This window comes from Xenopus tropicalis, chromosome 3, assembly GCF_000004195.4.
Source record: "Xenopus tropicalis strain Nigerian chromosome 3, UCB_Xtro_10.0, whole genome shotgun sequence".
NCBI lineage: Eukaryota > Metazoa > Chordata > Amphibia > Anura > Pipidae > Xenopus > Xenopus tropicalis.
Window position 1 is genome coordinate 50,549,735 of NC_030679.2, and position 17,039 is coordinate 50,566,773.

General features: G+C 37.4%; 1 protein-coding gene across 4 annotated transcripts in view; it reads right to left on the reverse strand.

Annotated features, from left to right (window-relative positions):
• cdk17 (cyclin-dependent kinase 17) overlaps positions 1-17,039 on the reverse strand; it is a 98,664-nt gene that overhangs the window by 57,143 nt on the left and 24,482 nt on the right. For all 4 annotated transcript variants that reach the window (XM_012958405.3, XM_012958403.3, NM_001100269.1 and 1 more), the window contains 1 exon segment: positions 8,939-9,001. The gene's annotated coding sequence lies outside the window, so the exon portion shown is untranslated.

Consider the following 17,039-nt stretch of genomic DNA (forward strand, 5'->3'; position numbering starts at 1 on the left):
GGATGGAGATGGGGAAAGAAGGCCATACAGGGGACCCCTGTTCAAAATATTTCTATAGTTTTCTTGTAAACTCTGTAGACCTGTTGCCAACATACTTATCAGTCTAAATTGCACATTGTTTACTAGATTGCTCAGATGACTAGCTCTGTGTGTGTTCGGCTGCTAAACAATCAGTACACATGGCAACATTCTCTTTGAAATAGCACAAAAGTCCATCATTGGATTGCTTAAACTGCCAAATTCCACAGAAAATATGTTTTTTAAACCATATATGTTTTTTAAATATATGTTTTTCTGTATATACTCAAGTATAAGCCGATCCGAATATAAGCTGAAGTACCTAATTTTCCCTAAGAAAACTGGAAAAACTTTCAATAAGTTTCAATAATCAAAATAAATACCAATAAAATTACATTAAATGAGGCATCAGTGGGGTTTATGTTTTTAAATATTTATGTCAGTAAAAAAAAACAAAACAGTAAACAAACTCTGTAAGTGGAGAAGAGGGTCAACCAAAACAATATGGTATCAACATTGATACCTTAAGAGTACTAACCCCTCAGCTCAATCAGCAAGCAAGCTAAAACACAGAGTTAAAATCCTTCAAAACTATATATAGAATATAAAGTGCAATGTCTAGTGCAGAATGGGACAGGTGAGGATGGTAGATAAAGATAAATTTGGGAGCAAGCCAGGGCACTGGAGGGCCTGGTTTGCTCTAATTTGTGCACAAAAGACAGAGGGTGCTAGTCTGGAGGGACCCATGCATTAAAGAAGCCTAATACTGTGTTGGTGAAGGAAGTATGGGCAGGGGAAGAGCATTGAAACAACTCAGGGCGGTTGGACACGTGACTCATGGCCTGGAATGAAGCAGTAAGAGAATGTGCACTGATTCACTTCCTTTCTCAAGCCCAGCAGTGACATCACTGAGACAGGGAAGGTGCTCGGCAGCTGCATACCTACCTTCTGCATCAGGGAGATGAAAGTAGAACAGCCTTCTAGCGGAGGCGTGTTTGTTTTTAAATGTAAAAGCAAAGAAAAGATATAATGCATTGAACAACTGTTCTATTTTTTTCTTAGTCATTCTTTTGAAATTACCTGGCTTTAGGACAGACAGGTGACTTTAGTATAAATAGATAATTTGCCTTGAAATAAACCCCTAAACTAAACCATTTTTAAATTAAAAACAATATATATAACCTGTAGGTGTTAGAGCTCATTTGCATTATTTTTATATACATCTGTTCCCACTAACTTGAATAGGAAAAGCCCCTATTAAAAATGTAGCAGTATATTTCTACTACAGGTATGGGATATGTTATCTGGAAACCTCAGAATTACAGAAATGCTATTTCCCATAGATTTCATTTTAAACAATTAATGATTTCCTTTTTCTCTTGTACCTGATCACAATTAAGGTATAATTAATCCTTATTAGAGGCAAACAATCCTAATGGGCTTGATCAATGTTTAAATGCTTTTTAGTTTATTCAATGTATTGGGATTCAAATTATGGGAAGACACCTTATCAGGAAAATTCCAGGTCCCAAGCATTCTGGATAACAAGTCCCTTCCAGTCCTTGGAAAACAGCCATCATGACTAACCTCTTAGCATAACTATAGCTATCGTGCTTAATACAATGACAGCAGCATTTCATCAAATCTATAACAATCCCAAACATCTTGCAGAAGTCCAGCATTAATACTAATCACTGCACATACTCCCTATTCCAGCGGTTAAGTCCATCATGGTTTATTTCATGACATTCTTTCACGATCCCCTATCTATTACATAGCCAGTTCCCATGGCACTTATGGATTATTCATAGGCTACAGATACCAATCCTCCTTCTGTATTCAGCTAAAGAAGGGAACAAAATTGCCCTCTGAAGCACACATTAGCAGAATAGATTTTCTAACTAAAAAAATAAAAGCAGAGCTTTACTATATCATTGCAGCTGGGGAAAAAAAGCCTTACTTAGCTTTTATCTATATAATTCAAAATATCAAATTAATTGAAAATGTATCCAGATCATTGAGCAAATCTCTCAGTTTAGCAAATACCACATCCTAAAATGGGCATAAAAGGGTAAATAAAAGCTTCTCACTTGGCCCCTAAAGACCAAGACAGTAACTTATCAACTAGCATATGGTGCCCTTGGAAGGGCCTATCCTACCAACATCTGGTAGAAAATCAGATAGCTATCGGGCAAGTTTTTAAGAATACCATCAGGTAAGGATCACACTGCATAGCAACTGGGCACACAAGGCCAAAGTAACACCAAAGTAGCCCAACAACTAAAGGTAGATGTCATACAGTGGTCCAGTTAATACTCTGATATTAGTCCAACTGGAAGACTGAAGCACTGCATAAAATTTGGAGTTAACATGCACCATCCGACTAACCTAAACAACAAGGAGAAAATATGCAGAGAGGAATGGGCCAAAATCATTCCTGAACATTAACATGCATACTGGGCACCTTTCCCAGATAAGTGTCTTGGTAGACAGAACCAAAGAGAAGTTAGGAAAAAAACAGAGGATGATACATTATTACTGTGAAAGGGAGCAGTATCAGTAGAGTAGCTCAACAACTAATGTTGAGCAACCCAACCAGCATCTAAGACTTTATTTACATTATCTGGTCATACTAGTACACAAAAATACTATTTAACAACTGGCTGTTAGAGAAAGATGTGTTAAAAAAGGTTTCTTAAATAATTACGAAAAATTATGAAGTTTTTTTCAAATACTAACCAGGTAACAAAAATTCAACTACCATTATAAAATGTAATGGATAGGAGAGGCAGTGATACGATAGACAGTACCTCTGAATTTGGAACACCCATAAAGTTCTCCACTCTATATTACTTTCCCCTCTTTTTAACCTGTTTAAATTATAAATCAGTAAAGAAAAATATTAATTAAGTTTGATAAAAAAAAAAAAATTCATACAAAGTTAAGAGGTCCTCTGCACTCATGGCCACACATTCATTGCACCTTCACCTAATGGTTTAAAATGTAGAGGTAAGTATAACTTTGCCATTTTTACTATAATCCACAGTTCAACCTTTGGTCTAATAAAATCTTCCTAACTGCTAAATGATCCAGAGGAATTCCTCTGACTCAAGAACGGCAATTGGACCAGTCCCTGGATCAACTGTGTTAAAAGCTCCTTTTTGTAACCCTGTATTTTCTTACATACTAAAAAGCCGTCTGACCCCTTCTTGACACTATCTGCCAATATAACCAGCAAGAGAATTCAACAATTCTTTACAGCTTAAATACTATGACGGAACCTTCTTTTTTCCTTTGTTTCCTTCATTGTCCCAGGTCCTTAGTGGGATGCTGCATCTGTGCCTAAAGGAAACAGCTGAGGTTTGTATCCATCTAAGTGCTATTCGTGAATGTACCTGCTTACATCACTTCTCCACTAGATCTGCACTAAAATACTAGTTCCTTCTGCTTTACTAAATAAAGTAATAAGTGTATAATGTGCAGGGCACATGGAGTTTGGTAGCGGTTGCAATTTTTACCCCACTGATGCAAGCAAATCATGAGCAAAAATTATGATTAGTAATAAAGTGAACGCAAATTATTGTCCAGAATGGCATATCTCACACATAAGCTGCTTGCGTGGAAAATAATGCTGCATTACGGTTAACTATACTGTCCTTTGCATACTGCACTTGCATTTGTAAATGAGCCATGATGTTTGAGTGTGACAAAGCTCCTTCTGCTCCTTAGTTAAAACCTGGCACCATAGCTAAAACCTAGTTAACAAATCAAAAGCTTACAGATTCTAGCTTCAATATTCTACTGAGAGATACAGCACTTCCATTCCAGTTTTAATGTTCAGCATCACTGGTGCTCCTGTACTGCTGTTTTTGGTATGTGTACAGCTCTCGCCCACACCAAGCGTGGGTGTTTTTTTTCCTACAGTATGTGGGTTGTAATCATCACCTATCAACAAGGCAAGCCTTGAAGTCTACAGCGGCCCTTGAAAATCTGATAAGAATGAGACATTTACTGCTTCTGCTTTTTAAGGCAATGTTATACAGGGTTGTTTCATGGTGCCTTAATGAGCACTGTCAAGCTAAAAAATCCATCCCATGTGTACATTGACAGTAGGATGTGCACTGACTATACTAAGTCAGTGGTATTAGGCACTGGCAGTCATGGGTAGTAGTGACATCAGTAGTGAAAACACCATGAGAATGGTAATAAAAGTTGTAAATGATAAAATAATTTGCACAAAAAGAAAAAAAATTGCATTTTGCAATGTGATATTTTTTATTTGACAGTTATAGAATTGCAAATTTTGACTGTGAACAGTGCACTTTTCAGGCATGCTGAAAGACAGAAATTCCACTAAAACCCCACTAGTCCTGCCCATCCGTTCCACTTCTTGCTGGCTGAATTCTCTGGATCTGCAGAGGACAGCTCTCAGTACACTGCACTGTAGGATAGGAACCAATCAGCAGCTAGGCTGACCTGATAGGAAACCGAAGCCTGCTTTTCATGTGTGAGTGCAAGGCTGTGATTGGCTTTCTCCCTCCAGCTGTGCTTCTGGCAGGGACCTAGAACTGATAGGATCTATAGGGAGCTCCAATGCTAGAGTTGTGTTGTAGGTGCATAGCACTATCAGAGCAGAACACATCACAAGCTTCCCCACGAAGCAGAAAGCCCAGAGAGGCTGCAGTCTCTTGCTAACACTGCTTCTGTAGCAACACTCAAGGATTTATGACCGTGCCTAAGACAAAACAATACCTTTGACAGTGTATGACTCATGCAGTGTAGATTATGACATGCTTGGCATAAAATGACGTTTGAGTAGTGACTGGAGCACATATTGTTGATCAGTCATAGGTTAATATTGGGCAGTAGAGGTGGCTCAGTGGGTTTTATTGCTGCCTTGCAGTGCTGGGGTCCTACATTCAATTTCAGCCAGGGCATAACTAAGATTGTAAGCTCTACCGGTGATTGAATGGGTTTCCTCTGGGTACTCTGTTTTTATCCCACACACAAAAAAATATACTGGGAGGTATTGGCCCTTGATAAAATTGAGTCTAGTGTGAATGTGACATTGCAATTGCCTGACAAGCGGTGGTGCCCTCTATATGCTTTTGGCCTACTGTCTTAAATAGAGAAGAGAAATAGACAAAACTACAGCTACACATGGGGTGATGCTTCTATTCTCAACATTTATAAGATCTGGGTTTTATTTTACCATTGGATTTTATTTTACCATCACAAATTCACTTGAAGAGACTTAACAGTGCAGTCTATATAAATCTGACCCATCATTGTGTCATTCCATGGACAGTTCAGAGAAAAAGATCTGTTTGTCCATTATTACCTTTAGGATTGAGGAAGAAAAACAACTTGGCAACTTTGCAACAGAGTGCTCAATGCTGTTTGCTTTGCCATGTGCAGCCATCCATCTTAGATACCTTACAGGACCACTGCCTGTGTGCAATGCTTTTAATAGAGCTGCATGTATGTAGATCAGGGTGTAAGTGTGCATGCCTGGGTGCTGAAATTGAAAAACACAAAACATGGCAACTAGAATGCTACCAAGTGTTTGCACTTTAAATCAACTTTAATATGTGCAGGTTTAAATATAAAAACAATTACAAGATGTATCCAAATTGCAATCTTTTCATTTTAAAGCCAATGATATATTAGTGTTTTCACAAAATCTAAATTAATCTAAATGAAGCACTCTATTGTATAATATGTGATGCTTGGGAACTAAAGCTTTCCAAATGTTTTATGTAATACTAAACACATGCCAAAAATCTACTAACAATATTGTAAGCACTAAAAATTACCTTTGTTCTCCCATCAACATGGACTAATGTTGCATTAGATAACATGTATAAAGGGCCGAATATTATCACACTTATACAGTGCCATCATGTTACACAAAGCTCTTCTCACCAGCAGCCTAATTTAAGCAGGAGCTAATTAACCTACCTCTTTTTGACACATGAGAGAAAAACACGTCAGAGAACATACATAGGGAGAACAAATGGCATGCAGTTATCCGAAATCGCCTGCGCAGTGTGTGCCATCCCACCGGCGACTTACACCTTCGCTGGTGGGATGGTAGTTCAGGGAGATTAGTCACCCGTGACAAGGGAGATTTGTCGCTGGCGACAAATCTCCCCGTGTGCCAGAGCCCTTAAAGTAGAAGGAAAGCAACTGAGGCATTTGATTGCCAATAGCTTAGTCAAAACATTGTAAGCTAGAATTCTGTATTTATTCTGCAGAATGCTTTACCATACCTGAGTAAATAGCTCTAGAAATTTTCTCTTTATCTGTTTAAAATAGCAGCTGACATTTTAGCTGGTCTGACTTGACTTTAGTGCCTGCATCTGTGTGCTGAGACTACAGCAGAGAGGGGACGGGGGAGCAAACTGAGCAGGCTTGTGCCGTGCCCTTAAGGTTTTTGCATAAAGGAGGAAGTGACACAGAAGATCATGTACACAAAATATAAGGAAAGAAATGTGGTGTTTCTTTTCACTAAGGACTCAGAGCAGCAATTCTGTAAGTGTTTATGGCTGTATTTTCATATACTTTTCTGATAAAGTTTACTTAGTTTTTACCTTTCGTTCTCTTTTAAGAATCAAACTGAGGACCCCATTGCAGCACTAACCACTGAATCAGCATGCTGGCTAGTTCAATATGCAGGGGTGAAAGGTACTGCTGATTTCTGAAGCTTAAGAGATTGCATGCTTGTACAGCAGTACACCAACTAAAAAGAAGATTATGACAGCAAAATTTGTGACACAGCAAATTAGCAGTATGGAGTTTCCAGTGTCACTGTTAAGGCACTTAGAAATTTCCTGCTGATCAAGTCATTAATTTAGGTATGTCCTCAGCAAACTCAAGGATGCAGAAATGTTATTGTGTATCACAAGGTTAAGTTATTGTGTTGGCTAGCGAGAGTGGACAGTGTAAGAATTGCAGTCGTTGCTTTGATTCAGAATTTTCCCCCTCGGGAAGTATCCAAAAGCTATTATTACCAAATAACCATTATATTTTACTTTGTCCAAGTGGTCAAACAGTTTTGAATATGTCTGACCTGTGCTTACAGAGATTATGAAGCATTGGGAATCACTGAAATAACAGAAAATAAGAACTTCTGGTTAAATGCTATGTCATGAAAGCCTTATTTCTTAAACAAACCTCACACAGTATTTATGAAGCCTATTCTTTATAGATCATCTGCTGCATATGGCACCCAGTCTGCATTATTTTAAAGTGAGAGCATTTTGTGTTATCTCTTTTGCTGAACAGGACTTTCAACTTACTGACTGGAAAAAAATGGTCCGTCATACATATGATTAACTAAAAAAAAAAAAACTAAGTCTTAACTGGCCTTGGGCTGCTGGCTGTGGGAGCAGCACACTTGCCCTATGCCATCAAATTAATTAAAATAAGCACTATTTAATGCAGGTCGTATATACCCTTTAAATAATTAACTGGGCATTGCACATAGCACAGTCTAAAATTCCCTTACACTCTAGAATGCTAAATCTGGTATTCAACTTCAGCTTCCCTTTATTAATTATTCAGAAAGGGTTCATTTAACATAGGGAAAGCACAAACAGTAGCCCAAGCGACACACCTTTGTGTATATGCAAAACAGTTACAATAGCAGGGATGACACATTTATTCATTTATATGGAAACATTTAAAGCTTGCATATAAGTTGCATACTGAAGCAGCACACAGTACAGCAAACAGTATTTGTGCGCTTATTAGAATCTACAAACTAATTTCACACGCCAGAGATTATTTTACAGATTTATGTTAACAGCAGCACACCGTGTGCTAGCACTGCTTCCTTAACCACTGTAACTATATGTCTATATAAACGTGCTAGAGATCATATGTAGACAGTGTAACAGGAGATACATTTTATCAGGGAAATAAGAAGTGATCTTGAGTGTGTAATTCTGCTTATTCAATTCTGTAACAAAGGACATTATTAAATGCATGTAGCTGCGACCTTCTCATTTATCTGTAACATATACACAAGGCTGGACTTTTAAATTATTCACACAGTAAGCGACAAGTATAAAAATGAAGCAAACCTTCCCTTATCATAAAACACAAATGGGAACTTGTTTTGTTTTTCTTTCAGAAAAGTAATTTTTTTTTCACTTGATAATAAAACAAAAAATGTCACAAGTAAATATGGCAAAGTGCTCACATCAAAAAGGCAAAGAGCAATTTTACTTGCTGGAGAATCCCATCTCGGGATCATTACAGATAACACATACTTGTTTCACTAAACCATGACACACGTGGGCCAAATGAACTGGATTGAACTAATAGCACTAGTCCATTTGTCTAACTTAAATAGGCAGATCTTAATAGAAGAGGAAGCTTCAGCCCCTCTTCAGCAATCTAAATCTGTTAATGCTGCATCCATCTGGTGAGCAGAAACATTGCAGGTGACATTTTCTCAGACACTCAAGCAGTAAGGCGGCAAACTGCCTGAGCTGCACATGTAGGATGAGCCTTTCCCTTTCTCTGATTATTTTCCCACTACCAAAAATGCATATGTGTGCAAGCAACAGTTCCACTGTTGGTCCTACACAAAATACACAATGCTGTATTATGGATATGTATACAGGTATGTGACCCGTTGTCCAGAATACTCGGGACCTGGGGTTTTCTTTCTCCTACCTTATTTAAACCCAATAGGATTGTTTTGGCTATAATAAGGATTAATAATATCTTAGTTGGGATTAAGTACAAGGCATTGTTTTATTATTACAGAGAAAAAGGAAATCATTTTTAAAAATGTGAATTATTTGATTAAAATGGAGTCTATGAGACATGGACTTTCTGTAACTCGGAACTTTCTGGATAAGGGGTCCGATACCTGTACTGATAATATACAAAAAGAATATTTACTAACCTTTAGGTGTTTTCCAGGGCTCTGGTGAATTGCTCAAATACAGAACTGCAACTAAGGATACGACTGTAGGAAAACAAAAAAAAATTGTTTTAAAATACATAATTTAGCATCTTGTTAATAAAAGCAATTTGGTGTAACAAAGGGTCTTCCTTGTCAAAAAGAGAGAGAGATGCAGCATGCATAAAGAACTAAGATAGTTAGTTAGGTTTAAAGAGTCACAAAGTGTTAATAAAACATAGAATATAGTTGCTGCAACTTTCAAGGCTGAAAACAACTACATTCCACAAACCATGTACATATGGCTATACATTGGCTGATACTGTATGGTATCCTACTGATGAATAAAATGACACATCAGATCACCTGGCCCCCTCATACATCTACTAAAAATCATGCTGTAATGAGTTAAGAAACTTTAACTGTGGTTTCCAGCAAAGCTTAAATGTCTTGAAGAACGGCAAAATACTGGCTTGGCTTTAGAATCCAGTCAAGTATGTACTCCATTTCTTTTAGGCATGTGCAACAACCCCCTTTTACTGTATTTAAAAATATAATATAATTTGAAATAAATCTGTAACCCCTGCATAAACGAGGTGCACACAAATATTCACAACAAGGCATCCTAAGTATTGTCTATTTATAAAGCATCCATATTGACACAGCTCAATAAGGGTTGGGTTGGTGTCTTATACAAGGCCTCCACAGCTTTCAATTTAGTGGAAACAGCTTTGGATCAAACAAGATTAAAGCATCTCCAGTTATATATAAGGTTCAAAAGCCAGAGAAAGAAGATGCTGTATACAAAAGTACTATATTATATATATATATATATATATATATATATATATATATATATATATATATATATATATATATATATATATATATATATATATATATATATATATATATATATATATATATATATATATATATATATTGGCAAAGAAGGAAATACCACCCCCATATAACACAAAAGATGCCATTTACAGAAGCATTTCCAATCATTTGAATGCAAACATGCTCTCAGTCATGCTGTGGAAAGCAGCTGAACAGTGCTTGGATTTAACAGAATAAGGAATGGCTGCAAGCGATTGGAGGGATATGCTCTAAAAGCTCAGCAGTGCTGTTCTCCCTTTTCTAAACCACCTGAGAAATGACTCAACCTTGCAGATGTAACGCACGAGTTTGAATTAAGGCACAGTGTAGGAGTAGCACAGTGTAGGAGTAGAAGCTGTGTTTTCATTTAGCCATTGATTTTGCACAGAGAAATTAACTAAATGCATGCATCCATAACATCTGGGATCACAGATAGGATATGATCATAGATAACATTGATCCACCATTTATAGGCTTGTGCAACAACAACCACCAAATGCACAAAATGGCACATAATGCATAAAAAAAAAATTACATTTAACTGTGCTGTGTTGCAAACTTTCCCTGGAAGCTACTTCAATTATTATTTGTGAGCTTAACAACATGGGGTTTTCACAGGTGAGCAGCTTCACACAACCCCACTATTACTATGCGTATGACAAACACTGAGTGGTGTGAGGACTTCTGCCATTCAGATCTGGAAAACTGAATTTGTCTGCAATGACGAATCACATCACTCCATCTGCTACTTAAACAGACAATAGCTGATTGCTTGGAGAACACTGCCTACCTGAATGCATGAGGTCAACTATAAAATTGGGTGGAAGATAAATAATGGTCTGTGTCTATTAGTGATGGTTTGGGGCAGAGCTTTCAAACCTTAATGCCTCAACAGTATAATTCCTGGGTACTTTGTGAGGTATGTACATAGTTGGCTTTTTAACATACAGTGAAAAACTGAAATGACAACTATAGCTGGACATACACATAACAAGAGTCAGGCCTTAGTACTTAAAATCATTGGTCAATCTCACTTCTTGTGGCCTGACTAAAGGAAAATCCCACCAACTCTCTTCCATTAGTTATTGCCATAGGACACACAATGACATATTATACTTAATGCATTCTTGTCTAAAATAAAAACCTAAACAGGGACTGCTTGTGATGTGTTAACTGACATTCACCCACAGCTGAGCATACATGCTACACTTCAATTTGGGAAACAAATGTGATCAGACTTAAAAAGAGGAGATAAAAAACACACAAGACAAAAAGTAAACAAAACATCAAACAGTTAGCAAGCCAGAAGAAAATAAGGGTGTCATGGTGGAACCTGCTTCATATGGCCTCATGCTATTGTGCCAATTAAAGCAAAGTCATTTAAATGGGCAAACAACATAAGAAACAGTGCACCAACTGATAAAGGAGCTTACACCCATGAACTAGTGAAGAAGCATAATTCTGTTATATGCTAATGAAATAGATTTTCTTAAAGCACCATTAAATCAACAAATTATCATTCAAGATTGGAGCTAGTAATGTAGAATACATGATAGCATAGTTTATGGTTCTAACAATTGCATTTAACAAGATAGACCGCTTTGGATCAAAAGGGGCGGGGTAGCAGCCTTGACCAATTGTTGGACCTCAAAGGATATTCAGTCTATTCAGATAACCTTGCCCCAAATGACACCAAACCCCCTGGAATGTACAGGGATTTAACACAATAGAAGGGGTGTGTGGGGAAAAAAAAGCTAAGCTTGGTCCTCCTGCAGGCAACTTCGCGCAACTTTGGAAACCGAAGCGATACAAAGGGCTTTCCATAAGAGTCCTCTATTGGTGCCGATGGTAGAGATCTATCGTTGAACAACTAACCTGCTCCCTGGGTTCTTTTACAGGCAACTGCCAAATAACAAATTAGCATTAGCTGTCAACTTGACCTCTATAGACCAAGTCAACAGTTTGCACAGCAGTTATTTGGTCAGGGATCCTGCATAGGCTCCTGGTATAATATGATTGTTGGCCTGGGGCCAAAGGAGGATCAGCCTATTTTGGCTCACCGCCTTCGATTTTAAAGTGTATGGCAAGCTGAGACAATAACGCCTTAAAAAATGCCTGGAGGGTTGCATGGGGAAATAATTATACATTCCCTTACTAATATTTGCATAGTTACAAGTTACATTTTCTATATATTTTAAATACAAACATGGATTAAAGGATGGCTCCTATGTTTCACAATGGGAAGGTTGCAAGTTAAGCCAAGCCTGCATCAGACAATTAGTACAGTTGCTATTTTAACACAACATTTTTTGCAACAGAGATTGATGAAGGATAAGTGCTAAAGCTGAATTTGCAATGAAATAAAATCCCTTGCGCATTCCTGAAATTGTAGAGTCAAAGTCACTCAGTGGGGCACTTTATAATCAGGGATAGCCCACCATTTACTCTGCAGTGTAACCAAATATACATGTGCCTCTGCACACACTGCAAAAAACAGCAATGACCTTGCTTGTAAAATGGGTGTTGACAAAACACCAGCAGAATTGCAGAATTTTTCAAAAAGTCCCAATTGTGGTTAAAATATACTCATTTATAATGATTATATCCTGCTTCTAGAAGTAATATTGATATAAATACATTTTGCTAATTTTTCCAATAAAAAAAAACAATGCTCCCCCAGCAAGCATTCCACGCAGCTCCTTTTTTTCTTGCCTGGCAAAAAAAATTTCTGGGGAGAACACAGAAAAATAGCATTTTAATTTTCATTACTCAACACACTCAAGTCAAGACACAAGTCAAAACAGAATTCAGTACAGTACAGTACACACTGGCACAAAAAAAAGCATAGCAAACAAAATCACAACACGTGCAAAATTACAAGAAGGAGTTCTGGACAGTCAATTCCAGCTGTTTTAACGCCTAGCTGATACACACTACAAGCACAGGCCTACGTATAAACCTGAGGCCTAACCACACGTTTATGATCATTAGATTTGCCCTGACTAGCACTGTTTTCATTCCTGGCTCCTGTAAATAATTTAAACAGGAAAAAAGAAAAAAAAAAAAACATACTGATTACCCAGCCTTACAATGACTGAGACAATGTTTCCACTGGAAACATAATAAAAATATTTCAAGAATTTGAGAAGTACAAAGCATTTTTGATTAAACTGTAATGGGCAAAGTATTTACAAAAGCACTATGTAGTTCATTTTCATACACACATTTAAAAATGAAGTAATGCTTAAAGGAGAAGGAAAGGTAAAAACTAGGTAAGCTTTATCAGAAAGGTATTTGCAAATACAGCCATAAGCACTCACAGAGTCCTCTGTCAAAGGAAACACAGAATTTCTTGCCTCCATTTTTGTAAACATGATGCTCAGGTGTCCGACTTCCTCTCTCAAAAAATCCTTAATTCCCTGGGCCAGAGTCTGTGCAGCTCTCTCCTGCTCCCCCCTCCCACAAGAATGCTAAGAACTCCCTCCCCCCCTCCCTTAGAAATGTGTGATCTGAGCAATAACTTTTAGAGCTTTAGCAGTAAGCTATTTAAAATGGCAGCTGCTGCTGGCAAATGGAGAAAGCTTCCAGGGCTCTTTACTCAGGTATGGCAATGCTTTCTGCAGAATAAATATATTGTTCTAGGTGGCACTAATGTGGCAAATCAATTGGCAGTAAAATGCCAAAATGACTTTCCTTCTCCTTTAAAAAGTCACATTAAAAATCATAAACTCACCACAGACAAAAAAAAAAAAAAAAATCAAACCAGTCTTTTGTTCTCTAGTCACTTGGTAGGCTTGCCAGACTATCTTTTCTGGCAATTTCACACGAAAATTAAATTTTGCATTAAACTTTTTTCAGAGAAAAAACAGTGAAAATTGTACCCAGAAAAAGGTAAGGGTCACTAGCAATTGACTGAAATGGAATGGGCAATAAGCAGCTCACAATTATTACTAGGCCTACTAACCCCAATGACATTATTGTTTATTGGGCATGGGCATGCATTTTCAGGCCGATCTCTGCTCTGTGTAGCTGCTCTCGGGCCAACCCTGTGCCTGTCAGTGCAACTACACGGAGCTGCAGCTAGAGCAGATCCACTTTTCTCTCCCTGCCTACAAAAACCAGGGGGAGAGAAGCGGACAGTACGCTAATTGTGACTGTGGCATAAACAAAAAAAGGCAGCTAAGTCACAGCACTTCAGGGTATCATTTTATATGTATTGAAACTTCAGTGTAACATAAAACTATAAAATATGTAAACACAGCATTGTCCGAATTCATGATTTTGTCCTGATTAGGATCTCGATTCTTCCAGTGTATCCATAATTTTGTTTACATAAAGGCACTAATCCAGCACCTAATCTAGGTCTAATGTGTAAAAGCACATATTTCCCATCAAGAACTGTAATCAGGACAGACTAGTGAAAACTTGAAACAAATTTAGGTCATCCCTAGAAAAAGCAATGTAACGGCATAACCTTTTTCTCCCAGGGAAATATGGAGTAGTTTACGGAGTAGTTTACCAAAAGGTTATAAAACAGAGATAGACACTCATTCTTCTGCTGGGGAAAGGCCAATGTACTATTAACAGTGTCTGAAGTGTGTATCATACAGGAAAACAAGTTACCCAATATGAACATTTGTAAATAGAGCTCTATATTTGTGGCCTGACATGTTTTCAGAGGCTTTCTCCAGCCACCTAAATATTTAATTTGGGTTTCCTCCTGCAACACAAAAACATATAGGCTGAGTAACTTACTCATAATGAAATTATTGTGTAAATGAGATAGGAAAAAACCTTACATTGTAAGCTTTTTGGGACAGGGATGCTTTGTGCACATGTGTTGAGGCTATATTAAAAAACAATTATATTAATTAGATGTTTATCATTTGTTAAGTATATAAAAAACTACAATCTAAGTCAAGGCGAACAAATGTTTTATCATTCATCGGAATTAAATCTGAGCAAACAAATCAAACCAGAACATAATAAATGCTGTACTCAAAAAAAAAAAAAAAAAAAAAAGCAGTTAAAAGTTATTTTTAGTAGTTGTTTCAACATTCCTTGGAAAAAACATACGATAAAAGTAAGCAGTAATGTCCTTCAGTAGAGGACTGTTAATCATATGAAGCAATGTTAAAGTCATAACTAAAGCAGTCAGGGCATTCAGCACTTCATTTAGTTAAAACTGACCAAATGTGAAAAGACATATGGATGAAGAACGCTGGGAGCCCAGGGAAAGCTGTTTCCCTGACAACTCATGTATATCACATGGTAATGAGAGGAATGCTTGGCCACACTACATCAGCCTCACAAGAGATTTATTTCTTCTTTTGGTTCCCAGCCAGTGGTCTGCAGACTGCTTATAGCACTGGACTGCTAGTGTATGAATAGCATTTCTATACTGGTCTGTGTCAAGCGTGAGTGGTATGAAGTAGGCGTCTGCATAGTATGATTACACTGAATACGTTTCTATAGGCATCTGCCTTTCTTGTTGACAACACAAAAATGTTTTTAATAGCCACTCATCAGTAGGCCTTTTTTATTGGAATCACTATGTGTAAAAAGAAGCTTAAGAGCACACGAAGAGCACAGAAGGCCTCTTTTACACATTTGTGTGTTAGCATTTTTAACGAAAACTATTTTGATTTCAAAACTTGGCAGCACTCTGTTTATCAGCACCTTTTATCCTCCATGTATGGCCACCTTAGTCCGGAATTTTTAGTCAGGGCCCTGAATATTGAAATTTTGCTGTAACAGTTAGTAATCAACAGTTAAAATAATAACTAGGGCAGCGAATAGTATTTAGGATATTTAACAGACTACCAAGCCTTCATGCTGAACCTCCTCAGCCACTGCCTCCCGCTTTTAACCCTGACTTTCACAAAGGAATTGACCCACACATGAAATAATGTTCAAGACCATCACAGTTTGAAAAAGGGCATATGAGAGTTATTTTCTTACTGCAAAGATAAAGGCATTTAAATATTTTACATTTATAGGGCAGTGCCTTCCATTTTTTACCAGAACTTATTCTGGTAGAAGGTGGAGAAAATGCTCCCCAAACAAAAAGTGCCAGTGTAGAGACTGTTGAGTGTTTCCTATGTGAAGCAATAGGAGACAAACCACCAGGGATTTTGGGCACTTTTCACAACTTCTTGTCCAAATCATGGAATAGGGTGGTCATTCAGTCAAGATTTTTTTTAAAAAAGCACTGCTGTTCAGACTTAGCTGGTTACTGGCCGAGTGACTGCACCAAACACGACAACACAGACAGTGTATGGGGGTAAAATGCTGTTTGAGAACATCTCTGTCATTCTTATAGATCTTATTAAGCAGCTTTTACTTGAGCAGCATGTACAAGATAATCTGCCATGGTTAAGAGGAGAACTAGGATATCTGAAATACAAATGCTGCACTGTACATTGGTAGGCGATTCCAAGCAACAGTGCTGTTCTAGGGACAAATAAGCCAAAAAAGCAAAATATTCACCCAGAAATTTAGAGAGGCAGAGTGCACAGCTCTTGACTGTGGGTCCATGAAGTCATCCGTGAATGTTATGGAACAATGTAGAACTATTCTCCAGTCTCCAACTACTGCTATAATACTTTGTTACAGAGTAGCATTGCAAACAAATACATATATACACACACAACCATAGCCCTATAAACTTGAGGTCCATATATGCTTTGAGAAGGGGGTTTGCAGAGATTTATAAGGAAGTTTGTCCGTATAAGGTTAAATAGCCACCTTTAATTCCATCTAGATAACAGGTCAGTAGGTAATATACTTTACCTAGGAGATCCTGTAGCTGTAAGTTTAATACTATAAAGACTTGCTATTCTCTTCCCAAAGATCTCAGAACAGATTCTTAAACCCGGTCATACACATGCCAGTAAAATCATATGAAAAATTAATAAAAAGTACATATATGCTGGAATGAATTTCCTGATATTTATGTAGTTACTTGAAAAAGTCTGTCAGATTTCCTTCACATAATTCAGAGCTTACTGGATAATGGGTTTCCAGATAATGGATTCCATACCTGTATTATGAATATTGTTTGATGTGTCTATAAGAAACTAAAATTTAAATCAGCGTCAGGTTAGAAAGTGAAAAAAAACACATCTCCTTATCACTTTCTGCTGTTCCGATTATTTAGATGTCAGCCGGACAAGATGAACAAAAAAAAATGGACAGGACACATAGAGCAAATGTCACTTAT